The sequence below is a fragment of the Trichogramma pretiosum genome, unplaced genomic scaffold, assembly GCF_000599845.2.
Source record: "Trichogramma pretiosum strain Unisexual culture from Peru unplaced genomic scaffold, Tpre_2.0 scaffold75, whole genome shotgun sequence".
Lineage (NCBI taxonomy): Eukaryota > Metazoa > Arthropoda > Insecta > Hymenoptera > Trichogrammatidae > Trichogramma > Trichogramma pretiosum.
Genome location: NW_019641613.1, coordinates 68,574 through 83,818, shown reverse-complemented (window position 1 = coordinate 83,818; position 15,245 = coordinate 68,574).

Sequence of the window (15,245 nt, the reverse complement as noted above, 5' to 3'; positions counted from 1 at the left end):
CAAGTCGAAATAATATAAACTTGCGCACACGATATTTAATTGCTCGCTGGAATGCTGATCAAAAAGTCGACCCGAGAGTTTCGGATCACAGGGAGTATATTACATGTTCGGCATAAGCACTCACTCGCCCGCTGCAGATCGTTTATGAGCTATTCTGGAATTTCGCTTGATTTATAGCGATTATTTTGTAATAATATCATTGGCATAATATTCGAGCTCGTTGTGTATTATACCGACTCTATATATACACACACATACTGCGCGCGGGCACGAAAGCCGATGAATATTTATTCGCCACGCGCGTTTCACCTGCCTCGCTACGGCTCGCTCCTCTCTGTGTTGTGTTGTTCATTATAATTGATTCGTGGAAGCTCGATCCTCTCGCGCGACTTTGTTTAAAAATCCGCGCGCACCAGCGAGGATTCGGGTTAAAATGATACAATATTATGTATACACACGGCAGAGAGAGGATATATCGAGATTTTGAGCTTGCCGCCGCCACCGCCACCGCGACCTTCCTCCGTTTCAAGCGATTTTGTCTAGGCCGTTTATTTTTCTCTTCCTTTTTTTTGCACGTGACGCGTTAAAGCTCGGGCCGAATTCCGAGCAATGATCGAATTTACCGCAGAGATGCACGCGCGCACGTACCACTGCAGGTACACGCGAAAAACTAACGTTGCATTGTTCGTTTCGCGGTTACTTTTCTCACGCGACGAAAGGCCCAAATGTTACTCTCAAGCTCGAGGCGTTAGGAATAGAATGAGCCGTGAAAAAACGAAGATAAGTTTGTCTTGCAGAAATAAAAATTAAACGAGCTCCAATCGTTTTCTACCATCTTCATTCGTAGAGTATTTATACCCCTTTATGAATCTTGGATTTTACGCGTGAGTTTACGTTTTGTTTACCTCGCAGCGAACGAAACTAATACACATAAACGCCTATAACGCGTAATCATCATGGCAGGACTCGGACACTGCCGGGTCCAATTCAACTCGGCTCTTGATGAGCTGTATCAAGTACCGATCAAAGAGCGATTCGATTTCCGGTCTCTGCGTGCGAGCCTTTGAGACGCTGCGCTGCGCGCCACATACCACGCCGGGGACTCACATTGTCTCGCACTCCATACAATAAACGCGCGCAGCATCATTAACTCTCTGTGTGTCGGTGTGGGAATTGAATCAGGTATATTATAAATACATACATACGCACACCTTGCGAGAACTGCGTCTCTTTCATCCACTTCTAGGATATACGAAGGATGTAACCTGCTGTTTGTAATACGTGCGCTGTGGTTTATGTCCAATTGGTTTTCTCGAACGCCTGGCGCCGCAGTAGCATCAGCAGCAGCGACACCGACGTATACAGCAGGTTCAAAGTTTACACAATGTATATCGATCCCACAGAGCTATGTTATAATAACGTGTGCGTGTGTATATATGCGCACTCCCTGGACCCGAAGCCTGTGTGGATATACGCGCGGTATCCTTGTTACACACCCTCGTCGTCGTCTATGCTACGAGGTAGATATACAACTTCCTTTTTCTCGCGCGGCTCGCTCTCGCGGCCCATTGTCAGCTGTTTGACTGTTGCGACAGAGAGAGAGAGAGAGAGAGAGAGAGAGAGAGAGAGAGAGAGAGAGAGGCATGCAAACACACACATACATGTACTAATTCCATGAGTGTACTATGCGCGCGCGAGCCTCGTTTCGCACTTGTGTGTACTTTGGCCTTTTGGCGAACAGAGAGTCGCGCCGCTGCCGCAAGCCACTCTCTCATGCACACGTGCTATATGTATTAAAGTGATTTTCTCCCTTTGCATTTTGCGTCTCTCGAGCTCCTTCGCATGTTCTCACTCTTTATTGCGGAGTAGAGAGACAGAGAGAGAGAGAGAGAGAGGACGACTCAACGGCCGGTCAGCTCCGAGAAAAATGTCATTCATGCTTTGCTCTCGTGCGGACTCGTCGCATCCCCCGCGCGCGCACACACACGGCGACCGCTGCTAGTGTATTTTTCCGATGATTTGTGCGCTATTACCGCATTGGCAGGTACACCTACTTATTATATACACGTGTGCTGTAGGTGTTAGTTCGGGGACCACCTCGGTCGCTCGCAACGGATACGCAGCAGACCTTTTGTGTGTATCTCGAGCTTGCTCATCGTCGCGAACGAATACTCGTCCGCGCATTACCTGACAATTCGTCTCCTTTTTTTTCGTCTTATTTTACTCGCCCACGTACACTCGTATAAATACGTGTGTTTGCACTTTTTTCGACGTGTACCTACTCGCGGAAAGCGAGTGAACATACGAAGTCGAAAGTGAGCTGTATTTATGCGAATTGCAAGAGGACATTTTTATGTTAATTTGAATGGGTATAGCAGTGCAACTTGTACCGGCTGCCGCGTCAGTGGCGGCGGCGGCTTCTCGTTAATGGAGCTCACTTCGCTTGAGCACACTCACACATACACACACACACACACACACACACACACACACACACACACACACACACACACACTCGGGCAAAAGAAAAACACTTGGCGCGCGCGCGAGCTTGGTCATTCATAAAAATATTTACCTCGGCCCGCGAAATAAAGACATTTCTAATGCCATCGTCCAATTACTCGGCTGCTGCTGCTGCTGCTAGCACTTTTTATCCGCGAATTCGAAATAAGAGTCTTCGAGGCAGCAGCAGCAGTGGCCCTTTCGGAGATCGCCTTAAATATATCGCGTCGTGCACGCGCGTGAAACCGGCGCACACCCACGGCGCGTTCGTCCTTTTTCTATATCCTACGCTCGCTCGCACGCACGCAGGTCGACGAGGAGCATTGGAAAAAGGCTCCGCATTCCGAGACCTATATATATACCACCTTTACCTTTATGCATCTCGTTCGCTCAAATGTAGCGACACACACACACGTATACGCAGAGAAAGAGGTAAGAAGAAGCCCGGAGAATCTCCGCGCTGTGCGCAGATATTTCTCTTTTTCTACCCGCGCTCGTGTGCGCAGCCTACTACTCGCTTCATTTTTCAAGGAGGGTGTGCCGCCATAGCCGCAGCAGCAGCAGCATCGGTGCACTGCGCGAATTTCGACCAAATCCCAGGAGCTTATACATATATCGCCACGCACGAATGTGTATGAAATGCGAGTGTGTGTGCAGCAGCTTCGAGCAAGCGAGATTAGTTGTCTGCTCCGCTGCTGCTGCTGGCTTCGTGTCAGACCTTGAGTGTAATTAATCGCAACTCATTTTTTCCAGCGCGTATTTTTTCGCTCTAATCGGGCGTTTCTGCGAATAATCCAGCAGCGGAGACACTCAAACGCCGCGTCGTATACCGCATATGTATATCTGTGTCAGGCGACAACGGCGACGGCGGTGGCGCGCGTATTGTCAGAAATCCGGAGAAATTTTCCAAGATCTTTGAGCGTATGCGCGCGAATGCAAGTGTCGCATGCACATTTGCGCGGGCCCGAAAGAGCACACGCACGCGCGCACATTCGGCAAAGGTAAAGTCACGTATCGGTAATTTCGCTCTTCCATATACTTATATTTATACTGCCAGCTCCTCATTTTTTCGTTCTCTTTTCTTCCTCTTTTTCCTCCTTTTCTTTTGCGTAAAATCGAAAGTAAATTCAATTACTATAGAGCGCCGAGGAAGATTAACTTCGAGGTGCCCCTCAAACAAAGAGAGCTCGCGCGCACAAGAATGAATTGCAAATTAAACACGGCGAAAGGTAAACAAAAGAAAAAAGAAGAATTTGTATCTGTTTGCATGCATAACGTACACGCATGTGTATATAAGAGAACTTGCACCGTCAAATTGATGTGTAGATATATTTGCAGCATTATAATAGGGACCGAGAGCCGCGAATAATTCAAACAATAAATAGGCGTAATAAATATGAGCCGAGCTGCGCAATGCCACAAGGAGAGAAAGAAAGAGAGTGAGAAAGGATCATCTGATGAGTTATACGTACTATATCGAGGCGCGCGCGCGCTCGCTCGCTTCCGACCTACAAATTTTCAAGCGAATCATCAAAGCTCTCTCGCTCTTTGCTCCCTATATAGCTGGGTATGAATTCGAGCGAGAGAGAGAGAGAGAGAGAGAGAGAAGGAGAAAAAAATCACTTCACCTGGATGCGCTGCACTGAACACACAAGGCATCCTTTTGCTGGCGCGTACACGCGCGTAAGTTAGCAAAGACGCAAAAAGCCCGATGTACGCGCGTAAAAAGAGAACGAAGGTTTTCGTCGTGTACTGTCAGCGCGCCGGTAATCGAATTTGTCGCACGCGCGTTTCATTGTTTGTCCCTATAATACGTATTAATGTGCGGCTCGGATACATTGTACAAATATTTTATGTTTAGGGCCCCAAAAAAGCTGTCGTGCGCCGTCATACACGGTATCCGGTATTTATAATAATTCTGCTTTATGATTTATAAGAGATCCTATAGAGGCTCGACTCGTCAAACTTATATTATTGGCCGAGTCCCTGAAGATGTATCTCGCGGGACGTTTGCTGTGATACACAAGATCGGCGCGCCGACGCACTGTTCGCGCGAGGAGCAAAAATCTATCACAAGTGCGTAATATACTTGTCGTCGACTTGATTTTTTTATTCGTAAGTTGTATTAACTTTCGTAAGATTGCTGGAGGCTACATAGCTGCGCAGCAGATTGCCAGCGCGCGTCAGCACGCGTGTGGCGGCAGCTAGCTTACATATAATGTATATCAAGTTGATATATACCCCGAGTGTGCTCAGATGTTTCGCTGAATATCGATGACAGAATTACTGCGGATAATTAAAATTTTAGATAAATCGAGATACACTCGAGAGAAAGGGAGAGAAGAAAACGATTCACATTTTTCGGGGCACATGCGCAGCTCCGTGTAGAACTGCTGATCTGTGCGCTATTACGCTGCTGTTGTACGCGCGCACTCGTATTACATTATATGTAGCATGTATACGCGCTCGTGGTAAAAACATCCTCTTCCTTCTGTTCTCTCTTGAAAATACGTTTAACGCGTACGGTGCGTCGCTGGAAATGATCCAGGAGCAGATCACTTCTGGCGGAAGCACCGAGCGAGCAGTGTATTCGGCGCTGTACACAAAGACGAGAGATGTGCCTCGCATGCGTCCCTTTTTTTTTGGCTAGCTTTGGTCCTTGCGCGCGTTTACTCGATGACCATTACTTTTGCAAATTTTTGCGTAGCATCTGCTCTTTTTCTTTTGCAATGCTTGGCTATTGCGTACTTATACGAGCGTTGGTACATTGCGTAGACAACAAAACGATCCGATATAACGTATAAAAGTAAAAAGTAGCTTGAATTATGCATGCGACAATATTGCTACTTGGGTCAGCTGACAGTAATATGGGAGCACAGATAAATAGATTTCAAAAAATCAATATCTATTTATAGCTTACGCATATACATTTCAGGTATTTTGATTGAAAAACACAATAATACAGGCAGCCGAAAGGAAATCGAACGGTCCGAGTGCAGTGATTCGTAATCAATAATCGTCAAAATTCAATGATCGAATTACGGAAATTTGGTCAGTATAATTCAGTGCCCGAACGGCACAGTGATTCTTCTCACGCCCATGTAATTTAAGGTCCCAGAAGGCCTATTCAAATGTTAACAGCGCGTCACTAAATAGATCCGAAATCACCAAGTAGAAAACAGCTTCGTTTTCCTCGCGGCAGCGGCGTCGGCCTGATCGGGCAGGTGAAGTTTTTTCCATTAACTGAAACGTGCGAGCATAAGACTTCTCTAATTATCATTGAGCTGCGAAAGCTCGGATTGGAACTTCTGCTATGAGAAATTATCGCGAGCGTCCGAGCTGTAATAAGTTTCATTTGGCCCGCAAGTATTTTACGTACGCTCGACTCGTCGATTCGGCTTTGCTTCGACGAACTTCGTGCGACGAAGTCGGCAGTCTTTGGCCCACTTGAAAATTCGATCGAGTATTAATCGATCGATATAGGGCGTATTATTTACTGCATTACTCGTATAGATCATAGTAAATTAAGAAAGAAAAAGATAAAAAAGAAAGTTTTCACTTATAAAACGTATGACAACATGTGGGTCAAGGATGAGCAGTATATGTGCGAAGCAAAACTTCACTTTTTACCGAGCTGCCGAGGTTTAAGCGAGTTCTTTAAACGGCAATTCCCAAGCATAAGTGGCGAATGAACTGTTGCACCTCAATAAGCATACAATTAAGATTGAAGTCAGCTCTTTCGTGTCTTCGATGCACATTTTACCTTAATGTATTCAGAATCGAAGCACTACGGAGGCGTGTATGCAGTACAGTCAGCAAAATTTGAACTCTCTTATTCCTCGAGCTATGTAGCGGTCAGGCAGCTTTGCAACGAAAGAAACAAACCAAGGAACAAAAATTGAAAAAAGAGGAAAAAACCGTACTAACTATAAAGAGTCTCTAATACTCGTAATAATTGTGTTCATGCAATATTAAACTGGAGCGGCAGCAGCAACAACATCGGCGTCGTCGTCGTCGTCGTCAGCAGCGCTACAGGGTGGCGCGGCGGAGATCGTAAAATTTCACCAAAGCGCCCGGTCAAGTGAATATTATATGGAAAGAGCGAGAGGCCCAAAGCGCGCGCGAACAGTGCCATACACCGAGAGAGTCCGGAATAGTTTCGTATATTTTTTTCGCACGTTTGGGTGCGCATACCCACACACACAAATACACACACACACACACATACTCGAAAGCCATTACTGCAGTCGTATGCGCATATACAATGCATAAAAGGGCCCTACGGGTTACCGCGCGCGCGCGAGCCACGGCGCACCTAATTCTTATATACGAGTGTGTGCAGGTGTATGTATATGTGCGTAGCAAATTTAAGCGCGCGCACCAGCGAGCTTTCGAAAGCCAAAATTATAAAAAAAAAAAAAACAACGAAGAAGAAGAAAGAGAAAAAGGAATCTCGCGGGCTTTTTTGTGGTTTCGTAGTTTTTTCCACGAGATTAGCCGTAGACAGTAGCTTTAGTTCTTATGTACACGGGTATTATATGGAACTTCTTTGAGTGTGTAACCCTGTATGTACACATGCAAGACTTTTTGACTCGCGGCGCGCCGATTATTATATAGATTTCGGCCGAATCTCGCGAATACCTCGCATCAGTGGCTACGAGCAGAGAAAGAAAGAGCTGTTGCTGCTGCCCCTGGCAGGTACAAATTGCGATAGCTATTGTTGTTTTTTCTGGAGCTTAACGTAGGCGAAAAATAACGTACGTCCATACTTTTCGGCGCAGTTAATAAGCTTTGGAATGCCATTTTTCTAAACAAATCTGCAGGCGCGTTATGCTGCTATCTCGAAAACGGCAATGGATGCGCCAACCAAGTGCGATGTACACAAAATGTACCTTACTTACGTACTTATCGCACGTCGGTATTTTACGTTTACGCCTTACATTATAGTAGGTACACCTAGTACGACAGGACAACAACAACGACTGGAAAATGTCATATATAATATAATATGCGTAATCCCTCTGTGTACACACAGAGTCCCGTGTATATTCTAATACATTTAAAAGCTGCGGCAAGTGTCAAGGCGGCGGCGGCGTTAGTTCGTGTCGGATTTTCGTCAATTCTGCAAAAGGTCAAAAAACTATGCGCTTATGCCACATAGCACTACACTACTTTACCAAGCATCTCCGTGAATCCGGAGAATTTCCAGAAGGAATTTGCGAGCACAGCAGCGGCTCAGGTCCTATTATGCACTGTACTGCGACTACAGGCAGGCAGAGCATAGGCGAGACAATATCCATTATTCGCACCGATATCCTACCTGCGCTTGGGAATCCGGGAAATCAGAGAAACCAGAATCCCGCAAAGGCATCAGAGAGCCCCGAGGGGCAGCGCACACAGTACGTCTCTTCGTCTACTCTTTCTTTATCTAACTATACCACATACGTATGCTGTCTCTCGCAATTCCGAGTTTTGCCTCTCTTTCTCTCTCTCTCTCTCTCTCTCCGTCTCTTTCGCTGCTGCGCGACAAGGCGACGAGGCGCTTGTAAGCGCTCGCACTGCATGTATACACGCTACATACAAGAGGCGCGCAGAAATGCACGATGCACATACGGAGCTTTGCTGCGCCGGAGCAAAGAAGCGCGAAACGAGCGTGAGAAAGGCCCATAGCGAAGAGTGACACTCTCGTTCGCTTCGGATCAGTATATAGATGTGCGAGCGTGTCTGTGTGTACAGCAGTTTGCGTGTGCTGCATGTATATAATATCGGTCGAGCCGCGCCGCGGCGCAAACGATGACGATGCGATGTGCTCCACATCTTCGGAGCAGTAGTGGTGGTGCGCTATGCTAATGTGTAGACTACTCGCGCGCGTGCATATAATACACCGAGTTTTACATGCGTGTATTAGCTAGCAGTTGCAATCTCTCTCTCTCTCTCTTGTGAACTGATGATGATGCTGCTGCTGCTGCAGAGCTACTGCCGCCGCCGGGGCACATGTGCGCACTTTAATGTTAACACAGCGCCCGGTTCCCATGTATAAGCGATCGTCAGCTCGGAGCTCGCTATATAATATAGCACTCGATCTTTAGCATTATGTGTAGCGCTATATACCTATATAGGTGCAGAGATACATCTACGCAGAAATGCTTGCGAATACACCGCGCGCCTGCATTTGTCAGTGTGGCAATTTCTTTCTCTCGCTGCAGCGCGCCAAGGTTTAGCGCGGAGGGGTGTGGGCTATGTAGCAGCTCTCCGTCTGTGCGATCCCTTCGCGAATTCGCAGGCCTTTTTGCTCTGTATAACATGGACATAGCTTGAGAGTCGAGGCTAGATCAACCAAATTCCCGATACATTCGGGCTTTTCTATATACGGGTACGCGATACCGCGCATCGTTTCTTTTCACTGTTCACTCGTGCTCGTGGATGAACGACCGAAAGTTCGTAGTACCCACGCGCTGCGTACTGCTCATATGCCGTGCGAATATCCACCCCGTGTGTGTGCAGGCGATCGACAGCTCGGTATTTCGTACGGGGTAGCAGCCGTTTATACTTTTCGATTGTCTTACGAGTCGCGCACCTATACGTACAAGTATTATATGGGAGTCTCCGTTCGATTGGAAAGCTTCGAGTGGGTATGAATGATCGAGTATTTTGCATTCGTTTGTTCCATACCTACAGACTCGCTGCTCTCGGTGCAGTTTATCGATGTGCTCAACCAAGATCGCAACACGTACACTCGACGCGTAAGAGAGAAGAAAAGCGAAGAAAAAAATAACAGTTCGAAGCTATTCTCGCGTGAAACACTTGTACTTTTGCGTGGTGCGTGCAGCAGCAGCTAAAATCTCTCCTCAGCGTGATTCTAGAGAGTCGCGAACTTGCGACTCGTTTTTGTCAAGTACGCGTTGTGTCCGCGCCCTTGGAAAAAAATAGTGCATTAGTAGCAGCGCTTTAAGAGAGAAAGAAAGAGAAAAGCATTTATTCGCTGGGAATTTTTGTTCGAGTGAAATGGCTTGGAAAAATTGTCGTCTCGACTTGGATACATACTTGCATGTTCTCGATTAAAATAGTATACGATTGTTTTGTTTTCTTTACAATACCCGTGTTGATCGTCGTGACCAAACTGTGACCGAAATATTTAATGATATAATGGTACCACTTGCTTATCTACCTCGATATTTAGAAAAAGAACAAAAACATCGTCGATTCATTATCTTATATCGTATTTGATGAGACTCGAGTTGACTAAAAATATTCCGTAGACACTATGTAAATATGTGTTGTATAAACTACAATTAAATGTCACTTATAATTTTACACTGTACACAATTTTTTTACAAAACGTCTAAAAAAATCAACACGTAGAGTCGTAAACAATAAATCCCGTATCAAATGAGGCTGGTCTTCGTCGAAGAAAATGTACAAAACAACTACTTTTCGACTGTCTTGCATCCAAAGTTGTAATACCATTGAACTTTAATGGCCAAGTAACTGTAATTATTTCGACAAAAATCCAAGGTAATTCCGCGTGTAATATACTCGTTTTTTTTTTTTTTTTAATGACATTTTTCTTCCGTACACTTTAGTACATCAGTAATCGATCGGCAATTTCGCAAGCCCGAAATCTATTGCGATACACATTCTCTCGCGCGAAGTGCCTGGTTTGTAAATATACGCGTGCAAAACACTTGACTCAGGTTCTAATTCACAGTATACAGTACTCGCGGCGCCAAGCTGGTTTTCTCATAATAATGTATCAAATGCGATCCTTCGAGACCGCACAAAAGTCGCGTTCCATACGCTTATAATTAGTGAATAAATAGGAAAATGACAGGGCCGCGACCGAGTGCTATTCTCGACTCGTCCACGAGTATCGATCTCACGCTTGCAGAGAATCTACGATATATTACCACGCACATTACATGTAGCATACACATACAGGAGGATACACGGAGGTCGTCGAATCGCCCGCATCCGTGAACCTATTGTAGGTATATACGATGTATGTGTAACCCGCCCCAGCAAACACACACGAGTAGCATCTCGACTGCGATAAAAGTATTACAGCTATACGCGCTTGGTGATATACAAAAGTTAAAAGTCTCTCTCCCGTGTAGTATATAGTATTATCGAACGCGCGTGTTTATTTAAATGCTCGGATGAGCTTATATTCTATTTATATATAAAAACAGCCGAGCCGAGCGCGTGTCGAATTAGAAATTGTATAACGAGGAAAAAAAGTAGTACGATCGCGTCAAGACGCTGTTTATATATCCAATTGATAATAGTGAGAATCGGGCTATGCACTCGTAATCCGATGTTGTTTTCTTAAAAATTTTTATTGTTTTTTCATGTAATCACCGCGAAAAATCGTGTCAGTTGCGATTGTTTTTGACGCTAATCGCGTATATATTTTTACGACTGTGTCGGCGATTTAAATCTCTTACATTAGTCACAATATTACGCGAGCGATGATCCCAACGCTCGCTATATATAGGATGCGCATCGCTCGTATATATATCATACATAGGAGAGAAAAGTCCGCGACGATTACAATGGAGAGGAAGTAAATGTATATAGCGTTAGAAAAAGAGAGACTTTTTAAGTGGGACGAATTTTTGGCTACACGGCGTCTCTCTCTCTCTCGCTCGCTTTTTTTTTGTTCCACGCATCCACAAAAATCACACCCGAAGAATGAGAAAAGTGTGTAAAGTTGTAAAGAGAGACGTGTGTATAGTGCCATAGGCGCGAATCGTGTTTTCATTCAATTTTTGGCATTCACAGTCGTCGGAGCGTATTTCCTTCCCGAAAATGAAAAAAAAAAATGAATCGTATAAACTAAAAACTCGAAGCGCCGAGAGAGCGCGCGGTCAAAAATCTGTATCATCGTTGCCGAGCGAGTATGAGCTAGAGGCGTTGTTGCGAATCCTGAATATACAAAAAAAGCTTAGAATCTCATTCACCTTCGACGTTCGACACTAAGCTCAGCTCTCTATCTCTCTCTCTCACTCGCGGACATTTCCTATTATACATATCCACACGGTTTTCCACTCTTTTTTTCCTTCCTCTACTGATTCATTCACGCAAAAGAGAGAGCGAGCGAGCGAGTGGGTGGTCATAAAAGTCAAGCACGATCTTTAAATATTACCGGTATGTCGCGCCTGAGAGCTACACATTAATGCGCGCGACATTTTAATAACTCGATGCTCGCGTTAATAATGCAAAATTGTATAATTTTACAGATTACTTGGGCGATCGCTCCGCTGACGCAATTCGCGCTAGCCACAGCGAGACGACGCGAGCACCAACAACATACCGGCGCGACGATAATAACAAAAGCCGCCGTCTCTCCGATCGCGAAAAACGCGCAGTCGAGTCATTTGCCGATGAAATGAGATTCTCTCACACCTCCTCTACATGATATTCTCGTTGTGCGAATCAATCGTCGTCGTATCCGTGCACCACTGCTGCAGCAGCAGCAGCAGCAGCAAAATCTCATCAGCAGCTTGGATGCACAGCCGTTTTTACCCCGCACAAACACCGAAGCTCCCATTGCATTCGTCGATTTTCTATGACGCCGAGACGTATTTAAAGGGCTCGCGCGAGAGCTGGCGGATGGATTCTTCCCATCGCTCGCAATCGCACACATAAATTCGAACCTCGCGAAGGACTGTCATCGCGCCGGAAAATCGCGCGCGCCTGCCGAGGCCTTGATGATACGCTCGGCAGCGTAACGACGCGCAGCGAAACAGAGAGTAAGAGTTAAGAGAATCGTCTTGCGCTCGAGAATGAATGTAGAAAAAAAAAAGGAAAAAGTCGAGCAGAGGAGGGAAAAAAACAGTCGAGAATTAGCGCTTGGCTGCATCTCTGGATGAGTGACCAGCGTGTTCACTCATTTGGAAACTTTTTTTCCTATATGTAAGTACGTGGGGCTTTTACTACGAGAGATACTACTACTACGACCGAGCTTACTACCTTTTTACAACTCGTGCGTGCCTCGTACTACTACTACTACTACTTACTACTTACTACTACTCATGATGCCTACTACGACTTGTTTCGCGACTACTTACTCACCCACACCCACACGCACGCACGCATTATTATGTATATACGCGACTATTTTACGAGTAAATTAAATGCGACGACGGCGGCGGCGGCAGCGGCGTTGGCTCTACTATACTACGATGGGGGCTCCTCTGATGCGTATACCACACGATGCGATGCCGATGTGCTGCCTCGTGTGCAGCCCCGCGATATTGCGATCGGCTTGTTTCAACTCTTAATGACGTCCGAGTAGGTACTTGCACGCACATACAGTACTCACGCACTTATATATATATACGTACGTAACATAAATCTACGTTTATTAAGTGTTGCGTTCTTCGGGGACTCGGCTCTGGCTCGTGCGTGGGTGTATATCCTACTGCTGCTACTACTACGTTTCCTCCATCTTTCAGCGATTATAGAGAGAGAGGCATCCTCGTTGTGTTTTCTTTCGCTATGCTTGACGCTGCGCTGATTATCGACGTCCATTGTCGTGACTTTTTTCCCTTTTTTGCCCGGCAATTTTGCTTTTTTATTACGTCTCAGATGTGTGTATATACTCGTCGAGATGTTGCGATAGATACGCAAATAAACGTGGCTCGAGACATAATAAATCGTACATAATGTTAAAATGCACTCGCAATCATGGTTTACGTATGTATATATACTCGTGCATATGGTTTGTATACCATTACGTGCGCGTGGCCATCATCATTTAAATATTGTAATCAAGGCATTTAAAGTTTAAAATCCCAGTTAAAGTCGTGGTCGTGTACATAGCCGCGTGTATACACACACCCATACACATACACACAGCGATCGCTTTAAACTTCCATTCGCTATATACGCACGCACACCCACAAACGTATCACGATCGCACACCCACAGAAGCTCTTTTGGCATTTTGCTTTCTATTTTCGGCGGACGAATATAGCCGCACGCGCGCGCGTGTATCCATAAAAGACACGACTTTTCACAATTTCGTAATTGGCTTTTCTTCTTTTCGCAGACTAAACTAAACGCGGCTGGTGTGGTTCCGGCGGCGGCGTCTCGCCAGTCATAAGCTTGTGTTGTTAATCGCGAGGAAGTCGTGTGTATCATACGTATACGGTATCACCAAGACGCGTTTGTTATTGTGTATGTACACACGTGTTGTCTGAATGTACCGTATAGGCATCTTATCATCCGCGATCTCTTCTCATATCTTAAAAATAATTTTTTTTCTTATCGACGTTTTTCATCTGTGCTACATGAATTTTACACCTTTGTATTTGTATACGGTGATATCGCTGCGCATTCATAATCGATCGACTTCGTCACATGCGCTCGGGCCATATCGATTTAAAGTTCTGACACTAAACGTATTGCGTACGAGAGATGCAAGATTACCTCAAAACTTCCTAAAAGTTGACAAATCGCGCGATCGTTCGACCTGATTTTGTTTCTCGAACGTTTGTTTATTGCTAGCACCGCACGCGCGGCATCGTCGAGGAAGGTATATCGAGAAACGATGATTCGTGTTTCGGTGCTGAGCTCGATCGGCACGCACACGCCTCATTATAAAAACTCATTCATCGAGCTACGATTCCAAGTATTTAATAATAGATAACCGATAACGCATTTTTATGTATACACGATGATTGTCCGAAGACTAACAGCAGATAGCCTTCCTCGGCACGCTGACCACTGTATACACGAGTACATTTCGTGGCTCTTGTATTCTTGTTTTGCATATAAAAAGACGATGAACTTTTGATCCACGACGTCGTTATTTGGTCGTTGCGCTGAACAACGCGAGAGAGTTGGCGACGACCGGGAACGAAGCCGCAGTACGCGGTCGATGATTGCGACAGCAGTGAGCGAATCATTGGATCGCGAACCGAATTGCCATAGGGATGAAGGTCATACCTTCCTCTTTTGGCTGATATGCCCGTGAAAAAAGTAAATCGCGCCGAGCAATAATGACCGTAAATATGTATATCGCGAGCTTAAGGCGCAACGTTTTTGTTGAAAAGCAAACTTCGCACTGATATACACACGTACAATATATTATAAATATAACATAATATAATTATCGCAAATATCACCTTGAACGCGAGGAAACGGGGAATGTGTCGCGGCGCGTTTACATATGCCAGAGAGTAGAGCGCGACACTCGACGAACGCGCTCCATACGACAGCCTGCGCGTACACGATATGCGTTATACAATGTATCGCTCACCGAGAGATATAACCATCCGAAGAGAGACAACACACGTCAGTCGAGCCGCGCGGAGCACTGTGCCTGCCTGCCGTATTATGGCTGTACAATATCTGCGTGTATACGCGTTCGAAGCGTTGCTGCAGATAAACAGAAAAATATTAAAAGACCGAGCGAGCTCGTATATAATGTAAGCCCGCCGCGATGCTCGCAGTTTGTATATAGGTGGTATTGGCAAGTGTATACATATACGGTAAGAAGTACAGATAGTGTCTGGTAATATGCGTACGCGCGTGTACTTGTGCTAGTGCACGTCGATAGATATACATACATGCTGTATATATAGTCCAGCGGACTTACTTGTCATCCGCGCGTAATGCATACTTATTTAAAGGCGATTACCAGGCCTTGAGAGAAGGGGAACCCAACCAAAGAAAAGCTCGCCCTGGTCGTAGACAACGTATGAGAGTGACCGTATCGAATTTTATCGCTTTACTTG